The 16,352-nt window shown below is 33.8% G+C and overlaps 2 pseudogenes; both read right to left on the bottom strand.

Moving 5' to 3' along the window:
- Window positions 1-3,108: 3,108 nt before the first annotated feature.
- LOC120158260 lies at window positions 3,109-4,233 on the bottom strand (annotated as a pseudogene).
- Window positions 4,234-11,097: 6,864 nt separating this feature from the next.
- LOC120158266 lies at window positions 11,098-11,878 on the bottom strand (annotated as a pseudogene).
- Between the last annotated feature and the right edge of the window lie 4,474 nt (window positions 11,879-16,352).

Genomic DNA, 16,352 nt, shown 5'->3' with positions numbered 1-16,352 from the left:
TCAAATCCACCGCAGAAGGAGGTGAATCAACATTTCCAGAAGAGTTCATAATGAGAAGAACTCGTCCTAAAGGAGAAGGTTCGTAATGAGAAGAACATGTTCCTTTCAAATTCACCCCAGAAGGAGGTGAATCAACATTTCCAGAAGAGTTCATAATGAGAAGAACTCATCCGACAAAAGGAGAAAAAGTTCATAATGAGAAGAAATTGTTCAACTTTAGCTCGATTCATCGTATATGGAGTTGAATCAACAACACATCACTCGAGAGATCAACATTTTCAGTAGAGAGTTTATAATGAGAAGAACTCATCCGATGAGAGAGAAGTTCATAATGAGAAGAACTTGTTCAACCTTAACTTGTTTTCATCACATGCGGAGTTGGAACAACACCAACATTTCGTTTCTCACAGAATGAGGTGGATCAAACATTGTCATCTAAATCCATCGCATAAGGAGTTGGATCGGCATCACTATTGGTGCAACTATCATGGGAAGAGAAGAATCGACATTTGCAGTGAAGAGGTTGCAATGTGACAAGAAGAGACCAATATGAAAAATGGTGCTTTTATATCTTTGTTTCATTCTCGTTTCACATCAATGAGCAAAGAGGGGCAGCTGTAACCACCATTTTTCATACCCCAACAAAACCCTAACCTAATCCTAACCATAGAGATGTCATGATTTAGCCGTCACCGCCGGTCCAAACTTGCTCGACAAAACCCCGTAATATCTGGAGCATTAAAAACGCTCCATCATCAACACAGTAGCACCACAGTAGATCTAGGATTTTATTTAAAGCCTGTGCATTTTTTTCCATGGGTTATAAAAACCCAATTGAAATGTAACACATAGGAGATTTTGGAGAAATCAAACAAACAAAAAATAGAGAAAGTTCTTCCTGGCAGAGTTCATTTCCTCTTCATTCCTTTTATTTTTTTATGCATGTATGTAGTTTCCATAAAAAGATAGTAAAGAGAAAAGGAGAGAAGAGTGCTTACCTTCATTGTTGATCTTCTCGACGGAATATAGATGGGTGAGGGCTGGGATTCCGGTTTAATTTCGTTCGGGTTAGAGCCCGACCACCGATGGAGGTGGTCGGAGCATAGGTAGCCACCGTGAGTTGAGGGAGAAGAGGAAAGGGAACTGAAAGTTTGGGTTTAGAAATCCACAGGCAAAATAAATTTGGTAAAGGGGGAAGAGTTGATATCTTAACATTTTTGGGTAAACCACGCTAAGGTCCTTAGACCTTTAGCGTATTTTACATTATGGCCACTAGATTTAGGATTAATCACCTTACTGGTCCTTTAGGTTTAATATGATCAGCGTGTTAGTAACTTTTAGGGTAAATCACGCTGTAGGTCCCTTACATTTTAGCGTGTTTTGTGATTTAGTCACCATTTTCTTTTATTTTCTAAGATTTACGAATTAGATGCATGGTTTTGTATTATTTTAATTTAATACTCTGTTGTATGTTTTTTTTGTGCGAAATTTGGCTACTATTATTTGTGATTTTCCATTTTAGTCTTATATTTATGGTTTATTTACTATTCTAGTGCTTATGTTTTGGTTATTTTCTTGTTTCATGCCATGATATTTGTTTATTAATGTTTAGGATACTAAGGTTACTATTTATTTATTTTTATCACCATGTAATGAATAGATATAAATGTATATTGTTTATTGGTACCATTAAAGTATGTTTTATGTATTATATATTTATTTTGTTTGTATTATTATTATATATTACTTTGTATATAATATTATAGCATGATATAAATATTTTATTTTTATTATATTTTAGAATAAATATCATGTTCTATGTTTAATATAATATTTAGAAAATATGTATATATTTATAAAGTAATATAAAGTTAATAATAAATTTAAAATTATTCTTTTAATCCATGTGTTTTTTCCCTCTAAGTGCTCAATGAATCATATTTTATTTTGTTTAAAAGCCTCATTAGTATAACTTAACCGATTACATAATTGGATTAAGGGTAGTATTTATATATTTTAAAATATTAAGAAGGGACAGTCTTAAGACAACTAGATGTCATTTTCTGATATTTTAAAATAAATAAATATTTTCACTAGAAAAACCTAAAAAAATTGATTGCATTGAAAATTAATTACTTTCGAAGGGGAAAAGGGAAATATTTACTATTTTAAACTTATGGAGACAATTTGCTAATTTTATTAGAGATCAAGTCTCGACATTTTTAAATTATTGAATATCACTTATGTTTTTCTAATAATATAATTCGGATTAATGAATTTAATTTCTTTGTTTGGTTGAATAAAAATTATTTTAATTTGAATTCTTAGGAAAAATTATTTTAATTTAAATTCTTAGGAAAAATTATTATATTCATTTAATTTCAGTTGGAAAGAGAAATATTCGCCCTAAAGTGTTTTAAGGAGTATTTTCTCTTCAATTTGAAATAAGAAGAATATTTTATATTTTTCTTTAGAATTTTTGTCTTTAGAATTTTTGTATGGTTGAATTCGGAATAATGAAATCGTAATTTAAATATGTATTCGAACTCTTAGATTTCTACTATTTAGAGACAATATATAATCGATGTGTACTAATTTTGAGCGTTGTGGGGTGCTTATCATTCCCCACATGTAATCGACCCCCGAACTCTTTTTATTACTAAAAAATTGAATTTCTGGTTACACGTGGATTAGTGCATCTTTTAAAATGATTTTTTTCTTAAAAAAAACTCTTTTAAGAGAAGATTTTTGGGTATTCGACCTACTTAACCCAAAAGGTTGATGGCGACTCCGAAATATTTTTTTTACAAAATTGAGTTTTCACAAAATAAGTCGAGACTCGTCGTATCGCCGGAAATCAGTTACGACAGTACATTTTCAAATGCTTCTTGAAAGCATCCTTGTCCGAACAGAGCAAGCACTGATTGCTGACACTGATCCTGCAATCCATTAATCTATATAAAAATTCTCCCTATAAAGTACAACAGGATCAATTGGTTTATGCTGTTAACATGAAATAGCCAGAACACTGAGACTGACAGAATACAAATGAACATGTACTATATTTCAATCATTATAGAAGAAAGTATTTTTCTAAATCTGGAAAAAAAAAAGAATACATTTCTATTCATGTTTCCAAGCATAAAACATTAATGAAAAACTGAGACCCTGCAGTTGGTGATCTCTAAGCTTTTGAGAGCAAGACCATGTCAATACAGATGGATCAAATGCAGACTTATCCAAACCGACGCAAGTTCGAAACATGAACACGGCATTGCCTGCAGCATTGCCGAATAACCAGTTGTGCACATCCCACAACACTTCAACCGGAAGTCCATCCACCAAAATGGTCTGGTTGCCACGAAACTTCCACTTGAGCTTCTTCACCTGCATCACCATTTTACTATCGATGCGGATAACAAGGCACGGATCCTTGAGATCGCCCGTGTCGCACTCGATCACAACATCGTGAATCAGCCCCTTGTCCCAAAACTGAGACTTGGCACCATAAAACTTCTTCCCAAAAATATGCTCTTTCTTGGCAACCAAAACGGCATCGGAATCTAGGGGAATTCTAATGTCAATCTTCTTGTATGCTTCCTTTTTCAAATCCCCAAGGAGCAATACTATTTCCTGGTCAAATGCAATAGCAAGGTAAATCCTTCAACTGGTTCTGGTCCAGAACCAAATCTGGCATTAGAAAAATCCCAACATATATTAACTTTCCCAGAATGTACATGTAAATTCCTCGATCCTTTCTCTTGGAGAACAACCAGGCCTTTATCTCAAGTTTACACAAACACTGATTTGCTGAATCATCGATTGAGACACCAAGGCCTTGACCCATCAGATTCTTGGTCCATGTAACCGTAATTAAGCAAGAATGACCTTTTAGTTTACACTGATAAACATAAGTCACCAAGTTTTGAGCAGCTTTAGGTGCAGTCGAAGACGATGAATCGGCTACTTGAACACCGTTTTCACCAAAACAAGAAGGAAAGTCCCTCATTATAATAACCATAACAAGGCAACCTTTTCCTCTTTTACTAATCCTCTCAATCAAAACCAAAAAAATAATCGTACCTCGGATGCTTTATTGAGGATGAACTGAAGAACTCATTTTCAGAAAAGCTTGAAAAACCGTGTTCCTCAATGCTCCAGTGTGATACGGATGTCGGGTTTCAGACAACTTTAAAGGTTGCAAGCAAATGAGAGGGATAGAAAGGTTTTAGATTTGCTTTAAAAAAATCAGAAAGGAGACGTAAGAGAAACAGGGAAAAGAAGCTGCGCATACAAAAATATTTTTTAAGTAGACATATATATATATATATTAATAATGAAAAAAAATTATATGGGATAAAATTTTAAAGTGAATATCTTCAATAAAATAAATAATTAATATAAAAAAATTAAATTTCAGGTAGATATAATAAAACTTTAGACTGAACACCTTCAATAAAATAAAAAGCTAATATAAAAATTTGAATTTTAATGTAGATATGTGTGTATATACAACGTTACACAAATGTAAAGCTATAAAAACTGCCTGTTCTCTCTCTTATCTTCTTTATTTATTTCTGGGTTCAAATACTAATTATATACTAATATTTTCTTCGCTTAAATATGATGATGTTTTTTTATTGACTATCTAATTTTAAAATTTTGTTTTGATTAATTCGGATCAATCTATATCATACATTTAATTTTGGTGAATTATCTACTAGCAAGATTTTTTTACATATACAAAAATTTAAACTTATTTTATTTAAATGAATTAAACTGCTTTGATTATAAAAAAACTACTTGAGTGATCCTAGGATACCTCAAGAGAAGGAAAAATAATCCAAAAATTTAGAGCCCAAAATATCAAACATATTTGAAACAAAAACATCACCAATTGACGAAAATATACGGCTAATATACGGCGTTACCGGATACATTATAATATATTTAACAAATTCGGATTAGCGCTACTAAAAATATCGAGTAATAACAATGTTGTAGGTGGAAATCATGAAGAAAATATTAAAAAATTTGGCAACCGGCAAACTTAACTTGTCGGTTTGTGTCGATACAAATGAAAAATGTATCGCTCCATAGCAATATAACATGTAAAAATATGATAAAATCAGTTTCATTATGATAAAACCGGTAAACCGCTACTGGATATATCGAAAGTATCGATTAGATTTAAATAAGTATCGACACTTTTGGAATTTAAAAGAGAAGAAGTAATAGCGCCTATAAAGTGTCGATACTTTATAAAAACGTATCGATCTATAACAATATAACATGTATAAGTATGATAAAACCGGTCACGGAATGATAAAACCGGTAAAGAACTATCAGATATATTGAAAGTGTCGATACGTTAATATAAGTATCGACACTTTTTGAATTTAAAAGAGAAGAAGTTATAGTGCCTATAAAGTGTCGATACTTTATACAAATGTATCGATCCATAGCAATATAACATGTAAGAATATGACAAAACATGTCTCGAAATGATAAAACCGGTAAAAAGCTACCGGATATATTGAAAGTGTCGATAAATTAATATAAGTATCGACACTTTCGTAATTTAAAAGAGAAGAAGTTATAACGTCTAAAAAGTGTCGATACTTTATGAAAATGTATCGATCAATAACAATATAATAGGTAAAAATATGACAAAACCGGTATCGAAATGATAAAACCGGTAAAGCGCTACCAATTATGTTGAAAGTGTCGGTACTTTAATAAGTACGCGTAAAAAAGTATCGACACTTTCAAAGAAATAGGTAAATATCCTATCGAAAATATCGATACTTCACATAAAAGTGCTATCTATTACATTATATAAGCGCTACCTAATTTGTTATTGTACTTAATAATATTTCCGGTTAAATGCCTATTTTATTATATAAGCGCTACCTATTACATTATATAAGCGCTACCTAATATATTATTGTGCTTGATAATATTTCTGATTAAATGATATAACATAACTGACCTAAATTTTAACCAGTCACTTATTTAATCGATCACGCCGTTTTTTAGGCGCCGCACTACAGAACTCTCCGTTAGTACACCTTCTTTGTCAGATCTTAGATAAGAATGAACACTATTTATACAGTGGGATAACATTATAAAAGACCTTTTTTTTAAAAATAACAGTAATAATAAATAAAGATATGTAGTAATGTTGTTGTGCATTCAATGAGAATGGATTAGCATCATTGCTTTCAATTATGAGACTTATGGTTTCATAAGCGTTGCAGCCTGGCTGCATCCGGCCTTGTGTAATGTAAAAATTATTCATCAGATCTTCTTGTTGTATTGTGAATTATATACTTATATTTATAAATCTCACAGAATATAATAAAATAAATAAATATATTATTTACTTTAAAAGTTTAATATCTAAAAAAATGATTTTGTGTCTACGTTAATAGTTATTTATAATTTATGATGAAACAATAATATTATCGAAAGAGGTTTTAAGTAATTTATTTAAAATACAATAATCATTTATTTAGTGGGTATGTGTAATATGAAACTTTAATGACTCTAATTTATAATTCATTTGAATTACAATTTTTATATTTGATTTATGAGTAAGGATGTTTGATTTTGATTTAAATATTTTTAATTTATGATCTTGACCTCGATTAGATTTGTTATTGAAATTAATTTGATAATTATGAAAGTATGAATCGTTTTTAAATTTGTGAGTCATTTTCATAACTCAATGTGACATCTTGAATTATTTGAATTGTTCAGATTGAGTTGGATGTGTTACAATACTTAAACTATCCAAGCCTCTTTTCACACTTAAATAGATAAATATTTTTTTGGTAAAAGAAAAACACTGAGCTCAGTGGGGATGCCTTCTTCTCAGCTCGATTTGGTCGTTTTTAAGGATGTTCACGGCTTCAGCAGGGGGTTGGCCTTGCACCATTCGCCTTGGATTGCGCCCCCGGCCAATTTTGGCCAGGCTATCAGCCAGCCTGTTGGCTTCGCATGGTATGGACCGCGCCATAACTCTCCATGGGCGGTTCATGAGATCTCTAACAGTCCTCATGATTGAGAGTGCAGTAGCAGAGGGACGAGAACCTAAGCTTTCCACCACTTTGCTCCACGTTATCAATTAATTAGACTTGAGTTTATGTCTTCTATATATTGTACCACAACGTTATCGATCGAATTAAACTCAATAAAATATATTTGTTTTTTTCCTTCTACAATCGATGAGCTTTTTCATCATTTGCTTTCCTTTTTTTCCTTACTAGCATGTTTAATTAGCATATATGATGCTTGGCGTGCTGACTCACACTCATGGGAGGAGGAGAATAGGTTTATGGTGGCACAAGCAAAGGAAAAAAGGGAGCCCAAAAGAGTGAAGTATTGATGGTTTTTCAACACTTAGCCATAAGAGCATTAAATAGAGAATTGAAGTGGTTAAAGCATTGAATTGAGATAATTGCCATATTGGGCGGTTGACTGACAAATCAAAGCGAAGCAGTGTGTTGGGTAGCGGTAGAGTGTGAACCAAGTTGCATTAAAAGCCCTCTTTTCCATATGCAAACCCCTCATTTCTCACGCCGGCTTTTAATTTGTTTGATCCCGATACGTTTTCTTTTGCCTTTCAATGACAAACATTACTTCACGTTGGATTTAGGATAAATTACACTCACAGTCGTTAAACTATTAATAAAATTATATTTTCATCATCAAACTAATTGTCCTTTTCTGTATAGAGTGCCTACGCTAATTGATCTCCATCTTCTTTCTTGAATTTATGAAAAGCTCAAAACTTTGTCGGTAAACCACAATTGCTAAACACGTACCGATGCACTAGAAAGGGCAATACAAAGGCATAAACGAGATTGCAGCACCAGAAGCACATTGAAGACCAGCAGCACAATAATGAAATGGGCAGAGGAAAGAGCAAATTGAGAATTTAAAGCCCAACCCTCTGCGTCTTCATCCTCAGGATCACATTTAAGTCGAGAATTTCGGCAATTCATCTCTGTCGATACAATCAACCACCTCATTTGTTGCACTTATAACCTGCAAAGTTCAGTTATGTTGGATAAGGAAAGCATTTATCTCAGTTCTGAGTAATGTAATGTTAACTGACACCCCTGATTAGTAGTAGTCTCTAAGATCATGTCTACTGATGTACTGATCTCAATGATAATAGAAATATTATTTTTAGAGGATTGATTTCGAAAAATTACATTTATATGACATGTGTGTTGTTAATAAGTTAAGAAAATTTCTGAACATATATTACTTTACAATCACCTAAGACTTTTCAAAAGGAAAAAAATGAGGCCTATATTGTTTGATATATGTAAACTTTAAGCTAGAATTAATATGGTTCAAGTTTGGATGATCAAAATACTCAAACTCGATATAGTCTGACAAACTTATTCTTATGAATAATCTTACATTTCGTAAATTAAATGTACCCTGAACACAATTGAAAAAACTTACATGTTCGACAATTTTTTATTACTTTAGTTATGTAAATCAGAACCCCGTAGGCTAGTTAACCATTTATGTAACATGAATTAATTTGATGTAATTTACGGAAATTTAATCCGAGCCGGATCCCTCTGTGCTTGTATGTTTCTCTCCCATTTTCAATAAGAGACTTCTACAAGTCCATATTTCACTTTAACTAGTGCAATTATATCATTTTTGTTGACCAAATTATTAACAGATTGACAAAAGAAGAAGCTAAAATCTCTTACACATTTGTGTGTTTTATATGTTTTATCAACCAAACCTCATTCCCATGTGCTGAAAGCTCCAAATCATCTAAGTGCATGGCCCATATCTCCCTTCCTATGCTCATATAACTATCAACATATGCATGTCACATGTAGGGTTTTCCCCCTTGACTGGCTTGCTTTGGAGAAGAATTCATATCGTTCGATTACGGCACTCGTAAAACCATGCATATTGTAGATGATGTTTACGGCAAACTAATGACAATTATGATAGCTAAAGCAGCTGTTGGTCTTTTTTCTGAACACGATTATGGGGCCAACAACTACTTTTTTCTTTTGTCAAGTAGCATATGCTGTCTTTATTTTCTTCAACAAGTCTTCGACTCATCAAGTTTATAGTGTCGCGTGGGCTGCACTGGGGCAGGTAGAGGGTAGAATTGTGCTTTAGTCCCTTTAAAACTTACCAAACTGTAAGTTAATACAATGATGAAATTGCACTTTTAACCCTAAAACTTTAAATTTCAATTCTAATTGCATACAAAGGTTTTATAGCTTCATCCCTATCCGGCGCCTGGCGGGTCCATTTCTCGACAGATCATTTTTCACAACTGCAAGGGACTATGAGTGACTTCACTTTATTATTATTGTCTTTTTGAATTATAATTTAACAGAAGATGGGTCCTATTTTAATTAGAAGGTTCACTTACTGTTATTTAGTAATTATAAATTTTTAAAAATAATTTTAGATTATTTGATTTAAATTAATTAATCAATAAATTAACTTTAGAGATTACTATATAAAAATAACATTTGTTACCAAATCAGATTTTCTTATTTTAATAGGGTAGACTTCATTTTATCATTATTACGAATTAGCCCCTGAATCTGAATGTTGATAATTTTGTAGAAAATTCACAAATGTTTGGAAACCTGGACTAGCATTACGAAGAAGACCCCCACTAATTCGCTTCAAGGACCAAGATTAGGCCATTCATAAAAGTGGGTGCCCAATCTAGAAGCCCAGCACCAAGACCTTTAGCTGTTTTAATGGGTATGCCTTGTTACAAAAAATCGAGTGCCATTTAAAGCGTTGGTATTTATCATTAGAAGAGAAGAGCAAGATTGTATAGAAATCAAATCAAAGATTGATTTGTCAGTGTATGTAATTCAATCGGTTCGATGACAGAACCAATAATTATGGCTACGAGCGGGACTTCCCTGTCCCTAGAGATGTGATCACTCTTTAATTCAGAGCAATTATCAAATGGACCAATGCTCTATGCAAACATTAATAATTCCAATAATTTTAATTTTGTAAAATTTATGACCAATAGGTTTGAAAAGAATTAATTAATTAAATTAATAATAAAGGAAATAAGGACAGAATTCAAGATTCCCGCGGGTAGTTTTGTACTGAATTCCAACTAGATTTCATTTCAATCCGGGGATTTGTCTTAGGCCGGATCTTGGAAAGTAGTAATTGCATTATGGTTTTTGTTTTAGTCAGAACTGTGAAAAGGACAAATATGTATCTGTTTGCTTCTGCGTCGGTCCATCGCTATCCATTTATGACTTTTTGTGCTTAGAGAATCAACCACCAATGGTTGCCGATTCCAAGCCCACATGGAGTTCAATATTTTTAATCCTATTTTGTTAATATAATAATGTTACATCGAGAGAAACGACTGAGCGTGCAAGTAAAGACAAATGCCATTCATATATTTACTGAAGAACATGGTAATCAGATTTAATGAGAGAGCAGAGGATGGATGATGCTAACACCGCAGGCAGAATATAAGCAACAATTTGGGTGTAGCTAGCGACCATCCCATAAACATTCCGCAATTTGCAACACGTATGCAAAGTAATGCATTAATGTATCAATTCAACCAAGGATTAATCTAGTGGTGCTGGAATACAATCACATTTTAAAAAAATATATACTTTTATTTATTATGTAAATTTGTATTCTCTACCATAAATTAATTTTTATATAAAAAAAATATCAAAAGGTAATACCTCTAAAAAAATAATATTAACCCCTAAAACAATTGAGTAGTGAGAGAGTCGCTTCACAAATTGGTTTCAATGCAAACAAAGACAAGCCTCCTGCATCTGAGAGCACAATTCCAAACAACAGCTTTACACTAGCACATTCTAGTGAGTTTTAGAAGGTGTTATGTTGTAACATGTCATAACTTGCAACGTCACAGAGGAAGGCAGCTTAAAAGATAAGGCAATATAATTGCACAAGCATATAAGACAAAAAATAAAGAAAAAAACAATGGGACCAACTTTTTGAGTTTCCTTGCACATGTATATATTAATTAACTAGAGTAACATTTTGATCGGCAGCCAATAGGTGGTGCATATTTTTTTACATGCACTGCTATGGATTAATCTTACCGCCGCTAATCTCAGCGATATTTCCGTCGTTGCCACTGCCGCCTCCCTCGACCGCCATTAGGCTGACAAGAAGATCGGCAAATGCTCCTATAATAAACTTGTGTGTGCTTTTGGGATTCAATGCAAGGTAACACAAGAGAAGCTCATGCAAGTATTCCCAGTTAGCCTTGACGTCGATTAAGTCACGCGCCTCCACCTTTCTTGCATGGATCTCCTGAAATCCGTGAATGGGTTGGGAGAGACGGTCGGGACGGCGACACTGTTTGTGACGGTCGTCTGGGGGATATGTTCGTGACTCGGTCGATCGCAGCAACTGTCGTCGTGGAGGATTCATTTGCGCTATCGATGGGACTGGAACTGCCGGCTAATACTGCAGTATCCGATGATTCAGGCGTAGTGGCCGTCGATGGCGACGGTGTTGATTCAATGATGGAGTTGGAGCTACCGGGAGAGTGAAAAAGAAGCGCTGAGAAGCGAATACGGTTGGCGAAGTCGGGTTCGGGGTCTGGGTCAAAGGAGAGAGATGAAGAGTGGGTTAGGGATTTGGAGGTTGAGTAGTCGAAGGTTGTCATAGAGGGAGTTGTAGTTTTTGAAGACGGCTGATGATGTGGTGGAGGAGGTTAATAGACGGCGGCTATCATCTGGGGTTAGCGGCTGAGAAGAGGAAGGGTGGGAGGCTAATGGGAATCTGATACTTTTGAAGCAGAGATTGAGGTTTTTGCCCAGGGTGTTTGGCATGATTATGGCCTCCAGTTGCGGTCTCAAAGAAAGGAAAATGAAGTGCAAGCTTATGGATTATCCTTATTGCTCTAGTGTTATGTTAGAAAGAGGGAGGAGGCGGAGAGAGAGAGAGATTAGAAGGGACAGGAGGGCTTCATTAATATATTTGATTGGGGCGGAGAGAGATATTGATGACGAAGGCTCCATTACTCCTATACATGTACCATAACATAACTTTATAAATTGACTATGATAAATGATTCGTAAGACTGATAATCCGAGTCGACGGTTACAAACCGATCCAATTTGATAGTGTTGAAGTTTTTAAAAAAGAAATTTGGGTTTGTGTTAGATCGATGATTCTGATTTCATCATCCTCATATCTTCATAGTCCATCGTTTGATGGGTCTAAAATTGAACTATGTTATTCAACTCGTTAGTCTGTTATAATCTACTGTTCGTCAGAGATATGTTACGTCATCTATCTGTTTAAGTTTTTAACGATAGAGTGCTAAAATGAAACAAAAATTAAACATTTAATATTATTTAAAAAAATGAAAGTTTAAGTACTAAACAGACAAAACAACAAATAGTTTGATAGTTTAGATATTAACCATAATTTATTTAGATTTAAAGATAAAGCTCTTATTCTTTGTTTTGGAGGATTTTGGCTCATAATATTTAGTTTAAACTAAAAAAAACTCATATTTAGAGCATTGTCAGTTTGTTGACTAATAATTTTCATTTGTGAATGAGCCTTATATCACAAAATAAAATGTTATGGATCGAAATACTTCAAAAAAAAAAGTCGGTTATTATTTAATTAAACATTAGGATATTTTTGTCATTATGTTTTACAAGAAGGGGGGATACGTAAGAGGAAAAGGGCCTTAGGCTTAGATGAATGTGGTAAGTTGCAAAATGCAAGATGGTCCAATCACTCTTAAAAACTACTAAAGCTAGCACAGGTGGTGGGAGCCCCATCCAACTAACTTAACATGGCGTCCAAAAGGACCCTCAACCACCGCTTCAGCCAACGCCACTCTAGTGATGCACATATAAAAGCTGAAGCGGTGAAAAAAGGAACTGTTGCTGTTGCTTTCAGAGAAGGACGTTGGCAACGGAGTGACCACCAATCCACTGCGATATCAGAAAAATAAAAAGGCGAGCATGAGAAATCAACGTCAGTTGGAGCATTCCACCAAACTAGTCGCCTCAAATTCGATGAAACGTAAAAAAAAAAAATGACCTGAGTCAATCCTCTGCTTGTTACTGCAAGTAGTAGCCAACTAACGCCTGCTTCAGCACAAGGCCTCATTTTCAAGCATCTTCTTCAATCGTTTTCGATAATCGAAATCAATAATTCGCCAACTGACCATTAGGTTTAGAGCATCAGGGTCTTAAGTGTAATGAATAATATGCGAATTCAAAGCATACTAAAACACTGCTGGCAAGGACATATATATCTCAGTTGCTCTTTTAGCATCAATGGTATATTAAAATTGCTGTCCAAATCCAATAAATAATAGCAAGAAGTTTCAATGCACGCACGCACGTGATGACCGATCACATGTCGAGCAAGGGTTTGGTGTTTGTTCTCATTGCTGTCTTAAAACTCATCCTCAGTACAATTATCATTCGTAAACAATTAATATATAATTCAACAAATCATATGCAACTTAACTATTTAACTAACACAAACTAATTACATATTTTTATATAACTACTACACCAAACTAACTAATTAAGTAATTTTTTACCCTAACCCTAACTACCCTAACCCTAAACTAACAAACTAATAATTTAAAATAATACTAATTTAAATTAAATAAAGGAAAATTACCTCGATGTTTGCTTGCCGACTCCCTTTCTTCTTCTTCCTCTTATTCCTTTCTTTATCTCGACACTCTTCTCCCTTTATTTCTTATGCTTCCTTAACCCCATATCATACCCCCTATATATTAAAGGGTCAGCTGCCATGCACCAATAATTGAAGAATCACGAGCCGTTGATTCTCGTGATTGCAGCAATAATTGCTGCATGAAGCAGTGAAAATTATGCTGCAATATGCAACGAATAAAGTGCATGGAGCAGCGGGAGTAGGCGGGCATGCAGTGAGGAGCGCGAGCATACATCCGGGAATAGGGCCAAGACAAGGTCTCGGCGTGCATGGCGACCTACCCATTGCCTGGCATGCATGACGACCTCCTTGATCGCCCGGAGTGCATGGCCTCCTTGTCGCCCGGAGGGCATGGAGACCTATTTTTTGGGTTGTGCATGTCCCATGCAACGTTAATTCATGCGATGCAACGTTAATTCATGCGACGTTAATTCATTTTTTGATTGTTTTGAAGCTGCCACGCCGTAGTCCCCCGGAGTGCATGCGACCTACTGCCAACCTGTGCAATTCACCCTATTTGAGCAATTATCTTGAGAGTACGTTATCCCGTGAAATAAAAAACTCGAGAGCATTATCTCGTGGAATCACCCCAAGCAGGTGTTAGCGATGTTTTTCTTAACTTTTTATGTTCGAAATAAAAAGCACATCAACAAGTATTTTGATGTTTTTCTCAACTTTTTTTATGTTCAAAATAAAAGCTTAGGGCGGAACTCAAATTTATTAAATTAAAAAATAAAATTAAGAAAAAGTGAAGGACCAAAATAAAATTTAAAAGCTGAAGGGGTCAATAGAACTTATTTGACCTTCTTCTGAAAGTTGTTTCCGTAATAACATATTGATTATGTGGACCTGTATTCTTTTATATATCTTCTATATTTATTTTAGGGTAAATTATATAATTGATCATTACGTTTGAGTTTTATAAACTTTTCATTATTTAATTCCAAAAAATATAATTTGGTCACTTTTCGTTTCGTTTTAATTAAGATGTGATCATTGAAAGTTAACGTCGATAAACCTTTAAAGTTTGCTGATGTTAGAACGATAAATATATAAAATTAAAATTACATCATTTCCAAGTAGACAATACATGATTAAGTTTTGGTCACTTTCTTTTCATATTTTTAACTTGTGCTCGTCAAATTCAACAAACTTAGTTTTGGTATTTTAAATTATTGTTTTATTAAGTTTTGGTCCTTGCATTATCATTTTATTAGTTTTGGTCACTTGGATATTGATTGTCGTTAGTTTGATGACGTAACCTATTAGTAAAATAGTTTTAATTTTTATTTTAACATCTAAACTTTAGACAAAATGTTGATTATGGGTCTTTTTATAAATTCAAATTAGTTTAGGGACAACATTTTAATTTACATATTTTTTAATATTTTCTCCCTAACCCCCAATATTGCTTATCTTCTCTCCGCTTCTTTTCATACATCTTTGCTCCATTGCATACCTTCTTGTTTCTAATTATTATTTGTACTTATTTGAAGTCAAATTAGTGGGTTCTATGGGTAAAAAAGGTATAAAAAGAAGTAATGAAGATCGTGAGAACTGCAAAGAATTCACCATTAAAACTATGAAACGATTCACCATCACCACAATGCTACCGTCTCGAGTCGAGAAAACTAGAGCTTCTTCATTGACGGGTTATTGATGACACATTACTAGGTTTCTATCTTGATGCATTGTTGACCAACGAAATCCCTGTGATGCAAAAGATCTTCGAGAACGTTTGATCGACCTCTATGACGTTTACGAAGATCAAACCAATGTTCACTTAGTACTAGAGCTATGTTCCTAGTGAGTGTTCGATCGGATGTCATGGGAAGGGAGGTTTAAAAATTGGGTACCGCAAGGTTAACGATGATTCATAAGGCGAACATTGTCATAGGGAGATAAAATAAGAAAATTGCTTGTTTTTTAGAACAAACAAAGATTCGACATTGAAGATCATGGATTTTGGATTGAGTTCAGTGGATGAATTCACAGATCTAGTTATCGAGTTGTTTGGATCCATTGATTATGTTTCATCGGAGGCACTTTCTTAAAGGAAAATCACCACAATCCAGTTATCAGATATTTGGATCAATTGATATGTCTTCTTTGTTCCTTGTTGGATTTGACATTTGACAATATAAATCTATGAAAAATGAATTTTAGTTTGTATAACTGAGATTACCAACTTTATTTTATCTCTAGATGTTATTTTCATTTTTCTCTGAACATGTGGTATTATTATTTGTTATTAGAAGTTGAAATATTGCATTATTCTTGAAATATAACATGAATCCTTGAAAAAAAGAGAAATGTAACAATAGAGCAATGGAGCAAAGATTTCTGAAGAAGAAACAGGGAGAAGATGACAATAATGAAGTTGGCCAAAACTTAACAAAAATGGATAAATTGAAATGTGTCCCTAAATTAATTTAGATTGCAAAAAGACTCATAATCAGTATTTTGTCTAACGTGTAGGGGTTAAAAAATTAAACCATATTATTAACGGTGACGTCATCAAACTAACTATATTCAACGTTCAAGTGACCAATACTTAATAAAATGATATCGAAAGTGATCAAAACTTATTTTTTTTTAAAAAAAAT

The sequence above is a fragment of the Hibiscus syriacus genome, unplaced genomic scaffold (genome assembly GCF_006381635.1).
Source record: "Hibiscus syriacus cultivar Baekdansim isolate YM2019G1 unplaced genomic scaffold, ASM638163v2 tig00111310_pilon, whole genome shotgun sequence".
Classification (NCBI taxonomy): Eukaryota; Viridiplantae; Streptophyta; class Magnoliopsida; order Malvales; family Malvaceae; genus Hibiscus; species Hibiscus syriacus.
This window is presented reverse-complemented; position numbering and strand designations above follow the sequence as displayed.